This window comes from Pristiophorus japonicus, chromosome 3 (genome assembly GCF_044704955.1).
Source record: "Pristiophorus japonicus isolate sPriJap1 chromosome 3, sPriJap1.hap1, whole genome shotgun sequence".
Lineage (NCBI taxonomy): Eukaryota > Metazoa > Chordata > Chondrichthyes > Pristiophoridae > Pristiophorus > Pristiophorus japonicus.
Window position 1 is genome coordinate 14,343,956 of NC_091979.1, and position 10,907 is coordinate 14,354,862.

Below are 10,907 nucleotides of genomic sequence, written 5' to 3' on the forward strand. Positions count from 1 at the left end.
ATGGCAGGGCCCAAAGGAATGGCAAATGAAAGGGATCACAGTTAGCGCTTTCAAAAACAGATTGGCGACAGTGTTTGTGCAAACCGAAGCAACACAAAAGTGAGAACTGGGGACAAGCCGCTGACTGGTTTCAAGTCATCGTCGAATGTTGTCTGTGGGTACAGAGCATCGCAGTTGTGTGGGACAGGCTGGATGGAGCAGCGGGTCTTTTCCTGTCCGTCATTTATGTTTCAAGTCACGTTATTTCAACAACTGAAATGTGAGAAGTTTAACATCTGGAAATAAAGGTGCAATGAAGATTAACGAACTTACTGTGTGTTTCCTGATTTGTGCACAGATCATAGCAAGGAACAAAGAGGGAGAGATGCGTTCTCCGATGGGGGGGTTACAGACTGGGGATTGTCCTTGGGCTGAGCCACTGACTGGGTGAACTCTCTGAGTCACACACCAGACAGGGCCCAGAGACAATCCTCAGTCTGCACATACAAACCTACAAAAAGACCATCAGTAGATAAAGACTCTCAGACAGCATAACCTCGCCTGCTCCTGTCCCACCTCCAATAACGCTATCTCTTGGCACATACAAAGGAACGTGGCCAATACAGGAAAAAAAACTCTGGGCAATTGCTCTACAACTCCCTGAGTCTCCAGGTAGAGCATTGCTGCTCCAGTACCATCACAATCTAAAGTGACCACTCACTCCCTGGAACTGCTAATGTCCACACGAAACCTTTCAACTTCCCCTGTTAAGTGACTGTAGTGCCCCAGCACTCACCCTCTGTTACACACCACATGTTGCACTCGTTTGTTCCAGAGGGTGATGACTCTGTGACAAGCCATGGACTCATACAGCACGGAAGGAGGCCATTCAGCCCATTGTGTCTGTGCTGGATCTTTGCATGAGCCACACAACAGTCCCATTCCCCTGCTCCCTCCCCACAGCCCCGCACATGGCTCCCACCACCCCTTCCCTCCCAGCTGTAAGTGGTTTCCCTTAGGTGTTTTCGAAGCACCCCCACTTTGCAATAGTTCTAACACTGGGAATTATTACTGCACTGAACAGATGGATGAGTCAGGGCTGGTTACCTTGGCACTGCACCCAGTAGAAACACACCCTGGTAGTGTAATACAAACAAACACAGTACAACACACAGTCTGACCTGTCTAAACAGGCCCCGAACGTAAAGTACCCACGTCTAAAACACCTCCCCTGAAAAGGCCTAGGATATTGGTTGGGAGAACGCACGATACCCCCTCACATCGTGGTTGTGATATTAAAAGATGTGTGTGCAGATGTGATGCTCATCGATTCGCTGGCTCACTTGCTGCTGCTTCCGATGAAAAGATGTCTCTTCTGGTTTCTTCTCTCCGTTCCACATGAAGGGTTGGATTCTTGTCGAGGCAAAGCAGCGAGGCAAGAGAGAGAGAGAGTGGCCACACGGCCTCTTTTATGTCCGTCCGTACTTTCAGGCCGAATAAAGTTTGTTTCGAGGTGAGATTTCCTGTGGGTATGTCTTCTGCTTTTAGCTCAATAAAGTTTTCTTCCTTTATTTCGAGGTTCCCTGTTTTTCCAGTGATGGGTTTCACTTCCGAGCAGTCTGGGCTTAATGAATTTCTATTGTTCTGGTATCTCATCCAGGTAATAGCTCGATCACTGATCAGTTCACTTGACGAGTTCACATTGCTCAACAAAACACAGTCCATTTGCTCATCACCTGCAATGAATTGCCTTAGCTTGGCCATTGTCTTCCCAGAACCCCTGCCCATCATTCTAAGTCCATCATGGAGCCACACCTGGGCCCCTCCCACAAACAGCTTCCAGCTTTTTCTGCGGTGAGAAAAATATTAAAACGCAAATTCTTGGGGATTAAAACACAATGTCCAGATCCTTGGGGATTCGTTGCTTACAGTCCTTACAGACCCCCCTATGATATTTCAAGAGTTTTCTAGAACATGTCAACGTCCGCTGGTGAGCAAGCTTCGTGGTTCCCAACCAATCCTATCCCTTTTTACTTTTAAAACACCCCGAATATACATCCCTGAAATACAACCGTGCATCGCACTGTTACCATGGAGATACAGAACGTTACATTCACGGTTCCTTAACTACAGCCTCCCATCGACTCCGGAGCCTCTGACTTCTCTTTTTACAAGAAATACACAACAGGTATATCACAATCAAACACTGTACAATGACGAGAGCATGTGAGCATATCTGGATCCACGGAGACACCTCCACACTTATACCAAGGTCCCACCAGGGCGGGGCATTTATCCCTTTAATTCTTTCCCCTGTGTCCCGGTTTGTCTGTTCCAGTGTGAAATAATGTTTTTGGGGTTAGCTCGATGGTCTTTAATAACGTTGTTAGGTGTCCCGCCAGAAAAGGAATCTAATACCCGAACTGGGTGTCCGTGCTGTTGACCAGAGATGTACCCGCGCTAAACGCAGTAGTGACCTCATTGAGCACCCCTCGCCTCTGCCTCCCCGGACTAACGTTATCCCTCACTCCCATATCATACAATCTTCCCCGACTCACATCCCCGTAACTGAGTTCAAAGAACTGGCGGAACATTTCTCTAATGAGCGCCTCATACAGCTGCTCAGTTTCTTTTAGACACCAGTCGGGCAGATGTACCGCGGTTAGGTTTAACATGACCGACGCGACTGTGTAATGTGACTCCTGGAATAAAACCTTTCCGGTCGGGACTAAAACTAAACCATTCCCTGGGCCTGGTGTGGTGGTGGGACACCTAACTTCTGTCACCTGTACCGGTGGGACTGTGGGCAGGGGCTTCCTCTTGTGTGCTACACGTTCAGTGGCTTTTATTGTGTTGGGATCACGCACGAGTCCATACTCCGATCCCATCTGACCCCAACCCCGGCGTCCTGCCATTGCCTCGAAAAGGCAATCGACACACCCACTGGGCAGATCCTCTCCGACCCCCACATACACACACAAATTCCCCGTTCCTCCTTCCACCACTTGTTCCAGCACACATCCACTCCACCCTTTGACCCCGTGATCTGTCGGTACGTATCGTTCCCAGTCCGCTGTCTGGTTCCCCGTGTCCTGACTAAATTTCCTGAGCCACCACCACTGTCCCAGTTTTGGGTAGTTCCGGCCCTGGAGTCCCTTCGGTCGGGGTGGACAATACTACAGTCGGCACAGTCAGCCGCTCTGTGGTTCACCCTAACAAGGGGATGATCCACACTGAGATAGTCCAGAATATCTTCAGCACTTTGGGGCTTACCAGATCGATGGACTTGCTCATATCACCGGACAATCGCCAATCTGCTCGAGGACCTCAGGCAGTCAGGCGGAGGCTGGACAGCCTTTCGTTCTTTAGTTTCTGGATTCTGTTGCTCAGGGGTTGCCTGATCTCCAGGATGCTACAGAAAATTGCAGCAGATGGTGGTTCTGGTTAACCCTTTCCTTGCCTCACAAACCGTGCTTCTCATACACCCGCGTGTTGAATATTGCCGGTCTGACTTCAGAAGCCCACAGGAGTCATTTCCAGATTATAAAGACAAGCCGACTTTTTTTAAGGGAATCGTTATTTTTCATTCCAACATGCTCCACACACGGTTGGACACTGACCAACTGGTAGTCAGGGTGAGAAGGGTGGGCCCTGCAATGGAACAGACTCTCCAACTCTCAGGAGAAATTGATCAAAGTCAGTGTTATTCACGGACACCAGCGTCAGATCCAAACAGGGAACTGAATCAGCAGGATCTGGATTTGGACCTTGCCAGCTTCTGATTGGTGGCCTGGCTGTTGAGATGGAATGCCCATCAGGTTAGGATGTACCCATGGGTAATAATCACTTTATCACGTCTGTCTGGTCACTTAAGCCTCCTTTCTCATCGTCCTCGCCTACTTGGTGAGTGGCCAGCAGTGTGTGGAGAACGCCCGACTGAAGGTCAGCTCCCTTGGAAGCTGTTCCCTTGTTAGCTGCTCGTCATTCTTCAAGTGACAGCATTTTCAAGCCACCTGGTTGTCTCTTGTGTCTTGTTGCGAGGGAAGTGAATGGATTCTCCTCATTCTGGGTTGTCTTTGGATGTCAACAAACTGAGTTCTGGAGTGTGCTAAAAGTTTACACAGCACGGGAGCTGGGTAAATTGTGCCGATGCATCCCGATAATTAGGTCCCCATCCCCAACCGCATCCGCCCTTCAACCCTCCCATTTGTCCCATTAATGTTCAGGAGCTGATGTTTCATCCAATCAATGCTGGCTCTTTAACTCAATTCCAATCCACTGAGTATGGCAGGGCCCAAAGGAATGGCAAATGAAAGGGATCACAGTTAGCGCTTTCAAAAACAGATTGGCGACAGTGTTTGTGCAAACCGAAGCAACACAAAAGTGAGAACTGGGGACAAGCCGCTGACTGGTTTCAAGTCATCGTCGAATGTTGTCTGTGGGTACAGAGCATCGCAGTTGTGTGGGACAGGCTGGATGGAGCAGCGGGTCTTTTCCTGTCCGTCATTTATGTTTCAAGTCACGTTATTTCAACAACTGAAATGTGAGAAGTTTAACATCTGGAAATAAAGGTGCAATGAAGATTAACGAACTTACTGTGTGTTTCCTGATTTGTGCACAGATCATAGCAAGGAACAAGGGGGGAGAGATGCGTTCTCCGATGGGGGGGTTACAGACTGGGGATTGTCCTTGGGCTGAGCCACTGACTGGGTGAACTCTTTGAGTCACACACCAGACAGGGCCCAGAGACAATCCTCAGTCTGCACATACAAACCTACAAAAAGACCATCAGGAGATAAAGACTCTCAGACAGCATAACCTCGCCTGCTCCTGTCCCACCTCCAGTAACGCTATCTCTTGGCACATACAAAGGAACGTGGCCAATTCAGGAAAAACACCCTCTGGGCAAATGCTCTACAACTCTCTGAGGCTCCAGGAAGAGCATTGCTTTTTTTTAATTCGTAGCCAATCGTTCCAATTCTTTGTCAAATCACAAACGCCAGAGGTCACCTTGCACACATCAAGGATCACTCTGCACCAATGCTCTTAGCCAAAAGGCCGAGAGCCACTGCACCGTTCCTGGAAGTACTGCAATACCAGGTTCGTGCCATGGAGGTGGATGGGTCAGGCGCCCCCACCCACCTCCTGTTTCCAAAAAGCAAGCATATACCTTCCTGATCCAGGGAGAACCACCTTGGATCATGGTGGTTACTCCCCTGTCAGGTCAGTTACGCATGATCTTAGCCAAAAGGCCGAGAAAAAAACTCTGGGCAATTGCTCTACAACTCCCTGAGTCTCCAGGGAGAGCATTGCTGCTCCAGTACCATCACAATCTAAAGTGACCACTCACTTCCTGAAACTGCCAATGTCCACTCAGAAACCTTTCAACTTCCCCTGTTAAATGACTGTAGTGCCCCAGCACTCACCCTCTGTTACTCACCATATGTTGCACTCGTTTGTTCCAGAGGGTGATGACTCTGTGACAAGCCATGGACTCATACAGCACGGAAGGAGGCCATTCGGCCCATTATGTCTGTGCTGGATCTTTACATGAGCCACACAACAGTCCCATTCCCCTGCTCCCTCCCCACAGCCCTGCAAATGGCTCCCACCACCCCTTCCCTCCCAGCTGTAAGTGGTTTCCCTTAGGTGTTTTCGAAGCACCCCCACTTTGCAATAGTTCTAACACTGGGAATTATTACTGCACTGAACAGATGGATGAGTCAGGGCTGGTTACCTTGGCACTGCACCCAGTAGAAATACACCCTGGTAGTGTAATACAAACAAACACAGTACAACACACAGTCTGACCTGTCTAAACAGGCCCCGAACGTAAAGTACCCACGTCTAAAACACCTCCCCTGAAAAGGCCTAGGATATTGGTTGGGAGAACGCACGATACCCCCTCACATCGTGGTTGTGATATTAAAAGATGTGTGTGCAGATGTGATGCTCATCGATTCGCTGGCTCACTTGCTGCTGCTTCCGATGAAAAGATGTCTCTTCTGGTTTCTTCTCTCCATTCCACATGAAGGGTTGGATTCTTGTCGCGTCAAAGCAGCGAGGCAAGAGAGAGAGAGAGTGGCCACACGGCCTCTTTTATGTCCGTCCGTACTTTCAGGCCGAATAAAGTTTGTTTCGAGGTGAGACTTCCTGTGGGTATGTCTTCTGCTTTTAGCTCAATAAAGTTTTCTTCCTTTATTTCGAGGTTCCCTGTTTTTCCAGTGATGCGTTTCACTTCCGAGCAGTCTGGGCTTAATGGCTTCCTATTGTTCTGGTATATCATCCAGGTAATAGCTCGATCACTGATCAGTTCACTTGACGAGTTCACATTGCTTTACAAAACACAGTCCATTTGCTCATCACCTGCGATGAATTGCCTTAGCTTGGCCATTGTCTTCCCAGAACCCCTGCCCATCATTCTAAGTCCATCATGGAGCCGCACCTGGGCCCCTCCCACAAACAGCTTCCAGCTTTTTCTGTGGTGAGAAAAATATTAAAACACAAATTCTTGGGGATTAAAACACAATGTCCAGACCCTTGGGGATTCGTTGCTTACAGTCCTTACAGACCCCGCTATGATATTTCAAGAGTCTTCTAGAACATATCAACGTCCGCTGGTGAGCAAGCCTCGTGGTTCCCAACCAATCCTATCCCTTTTTACTTTTAAAACACCCCGAATATACATCCCTGAAATACAACCGTGCATCGCACTGTTACCATGGAGATACAGAACGTTACATTCACGGTTCGTTAACTACAGCCTCCCATCGACTCCGGAGCCTCTGACTTCTCTTTTTACAATAAATACACAACAGGTATATCACAATCAAACACTGTACAATGACGAGAGCATGTGAGCATATCTGGATCCACGGAGACACCTCCACACTTATACCAAGGTCCCACCAGGGCGGGGCATTTATCCCTTTAATTCTTTCCCCTGTGTCCCGGTTTGTCTGTTCCAGTGTGAAATAATGTTTTTGGGGTTAGCTCGATGGCCTTTAATAACGTTGTTCGGTGTTCCGACAGAAAAGGAATCTAATACCCGAACTGGGTAATGTACTGTTGCAGGTTCGGGATCGTGTTGTTTACCGTAATGTGTACCGTGGATGGCTCTGGGATCGGAATAATACGTTCCTGTGCCACTTGAACTTCGGCGTGGGGTTTGTAGCAGAAAGTGCTGTCATTGCCGGACACCAAGTGTCCCGGTGCACTCGATACCGGCCCACACTCGTGGTTACGCAGTATGTCCTGTCGCCCACATATGCTACCTGAGGTGGGACGTGGCTCTGGGCCCTCACCTCCATGGGGCAATTGATGAGCTCTCGACTCTCGGATTCAAACCCACACTCTGGCCGATCGGACACGTTCAAATGCTGGGGACACAATATGACGTGTGCACCCCTGCTCTGGCACCCCTTGTGGTCAGTGCCGGTCATGGCGTGCTCCCACTTTATAACAAATGGTGGGACTGTATGATACCACACGTGCACCCCATCCCGTACGCCCCCAATGTTCTCCACCCTGTATACCGGCGCTGGTTGTGATGTCCCACCCATTACCGACATACACAACACTATCCCCATGATTGAGTGGTTGGACTGACCACAATCCACTGGGACTGAGTAGGCTTCAGAGGCTAGACACAGCTGACACGGGCTCATCGAATTACTGTACGGGCTGAGCGCTGCGAGGTGCTGGTTGCTGATCCATGACGGGACGTGACCTTGCTGGAGGTCCTCTAAATTACTGCGCCCCTCGCTCAGCAACCAGGCACCGTACAACACGCACACTTCGTTTCATGCTGCCTGCACCGAGGGATTCCTGTCCTCCCGTATTAATGCATTTACAGTCTTTGCGTGTGTCTCCAGCTCTGCGATAACCTTTAAATGGACAGTCATTGCCTGGTCCTCCTCTAACTCCGACCCTACCACCGCGTTCCCTTCCCCAGGATTTTCCACAGCTGGTCCTTTAAACCACTGATCTGCAGCTGCACGGTGTCCATGCTGTTGACCAGAGATGTACCCGCGCTAAACGCTGTAGTGACCTCATTGAGCACCCCTCGCCTCTGCCTCCCCGGACTAATGTTATCCCTCACTCCCATATCATACAATCTTCCCCGACTCACATCCCCGTAACTGAGTTCAAAGAACTGGCGGAACATTTCTCTAATGAGCGCCTCATACAGCTGCTCAGTTTATTTTAGACACCAGTCGGGCAGATGTACCGCGGTTAGGTTTAACATGACCGACGCGACTGTGTAATGTGACTCCTGGAATAAAACCTTTCCGGTCAGGACTAAAACTAAACCATTCCCTGGGCCTGGTGTGGTGGTGGGACACCGAACTTCTGTCACCTGTACCGGTGGGGCTGTGGGCAGGGGCTTCCTCTTGTGTGCTACACGTTCAGTGGCTTTTATTGTGTTGGGATGACGCACGAGTCCATACTCCGATCCCATCTGATCCCAACCCCGGCGTCCTGCCATTGCCTCGAAAAGGCAATCGACACACCCGCTGGACAGATCCTCTCCGACCCCCACATACACACACAAATTCCCTGTTCCTCCTTCCACCACTTGTTCCAGCACACATCCACTCCACCCTTTGACCCCGTGATCTGTCGGTACGTATCATTCCCCAGTCATTCCCAGTCCGCTGTCTGGTTCCCCATGTCCTGACTAAATTTCCTGAGCCACCACCACTGTCCCAGGGTAATGTGTCCCTTGCACTTCAAGCATACGCGCTTGCCCTCGGTCACCCTAACCCGTGTGGCTGTGACCTTCAGTCTGGGACACGGTATGGAAGCCTCACCGTATGTGTACCCGACGTGGCTGGAGTATTTTGTTGAATTCGACCCCAGCCACCCTGGCCTCCTTCCCTCGTGGAAGTAGGCTGTCATCCCGTCCGTGTCCCCTGTCCCACCCCCCTGTGTGAGGGTGGGTCTGTTCCCCCAGTACATCCGTAGAGGAAGGACAACTCGGTGACTCCCCTCCTGCTGTACCCTGTTCCGGCCAAGCTCCAAAGAATGATTACCAGGGTTGTCTCCATCTTTCTCTCGGCTTCCTGTGAAGATACAAAGAAACAACAACCTTTCTGTGAGAGGGTGTACCTCCACAGGTCTGGCTTCATCAGAACACACTTTGTAAAACACAAAACTGAGAGGGACACTATATACACCGCCACCCGTCTCTGGGTGGCCCCGCTCGGTCTCTACGACCTGGGCCTTTTATGGTTCCTCGGTGGTGTGTAAGGAGGTGACCACGGCGTTCTCGGCCGTGGGATCCTGCTACTCCTCCTAACCACCACCACCACGGGCTCCTCACTGTCCCAAACTATGGGAGGAAGACCCGTGTCCACCATGCTGTTTATAGCGCCTTGGTGCTTCTTTCTGTTTCTCGCTCTTTCCCCCGGGTTAAACAACTTGCCCTGGTTCACATGGAACCACTTTGTGCGCTTCGGAAGCTTAACCGCGTACACCATGGGACTGGCCTTATCAATGATGCTGTAGGGTCCCAGGTACAAAGGCTCACACGTGCCCACCTGAACGTAATTGTGGACCATGACCTGATCCCCGACCTTCCACTCGTGGGTTCTCCGGGGCTCCAGCAACAACCGATTGCTCCAGTGCTGCTTCCCCATGTTGCTGGCAGCTTGCCAATGAATCTGTTTCAAGTGTTCGAACAGACCCTTGACAAACTTGTCCCGGTTTACCTCTCTCACCTGCCCCAGCACCAGAACATGGGTGGGCGTGCGCATGACCCAACCAGTCATGAGCTCATGCGGGGAATACCCTGTGCTTCTGGAGAGGCTGGCTCGGACCCCCATCAGGTCAAACGGCAGGACTTCAAAGCACTTTCTCAGGGACTGTCCTGTTTCCTTCTGCAGCCTTTCTTTGATGGTCCGATTAAGTTGCTCCACAACCCCCGATGACTGTGGGTTGTGAGCCACATGCCATTTCCCTTCTATCCCTGGCACTTACAAGGTAGCCTGCATGACCTGCCCTGTGAAGTGGCTCCCCTGGTCAGACTCCACGATCTGTGGCAGTCACCACCGCGAGAACACTTCCCTCACCAAGATCCTTGCTGTCACCAACGCCGTGGCTGATCGACAAGGGAAGGCTTCAACCCACTTCGAGAAAACGTCCACTAGGACCAAACAGTACTTGTAACCCACCTTTCTGGTGGGCATTGGCCCGATGTAATCGACCTGTACCGACTGCCATGGTCCCTCTCCCCTTCTCATGTGTCCCATGGGAACCTTTCCTTTCTGGGGATTGGGGTTGTTCGCTGCGCACACCAGGCAGTCTGCGCAAAAATGGCAGACATCCTCCCTCAGTTGTGACCACCACCCTGCCTGTTCTACCCTCTGCCAGGTAGTCTCCAGCCCAGGGTGTCCCGCTCCTGGGCCCCCATGGGCTATCTGGAGGAATTCCCTTTGGTGCTGTTCTGGAACCATCCACTGATCTCCCCTGAAAAGCATTCCCTCCTTTAAAGTAATGGCCACTACCCCGAACGAGCCTTCTACCTTTTCTCTCCTAGCCAGCTACTCCAGGACAACCTTGAGGATGGGATCCTGAGCCTGGACTTTCCTCAAGTCCGGATCCAATGCTACCCCAACACTCCCTTGTGTTCCCCCTTTGTCCCGGATCGCTGCTACTGGGCTGGACCCGTATGGGTCCCAAAACTCTCCTGTTTTGGCTCCCTCCTTGGCTAACCCATCAGCCTTTTGCTTGCCTTCCCCTCTGGGCTCTGTCTGGGAATGGGCCTTTACTTTATCAATGTAATGGCTTCCCTGGGTTCCCGTGGTCTCTAAGATCCTTTGTAACAGTGGTTTGGTTGCTCAGAGCTTCCTGTCTGTGGATGTGAAACCGCGACGAGACCAGATGGCCAAGTATTCGGTGCATGAACTGCATGTGAACGTGGAATC

The 10,907-nt window shown here is 50.8% G+C and overlaps 1 pseudogene; it reads right to left on the minus strand.

Moving 5' to 3' along the window:
• Nucleotides 1–5,042: 5,042 nt before the first annotated feature.
• LOC139260517 (U2 spliceosomal RNA) lies at nt 5,043–5,243 on the minus strand (annotated as a pseudogene).
• Between the last annotated feature and the right edge of the window lie 5,664 nt (nt 5,244–10,907).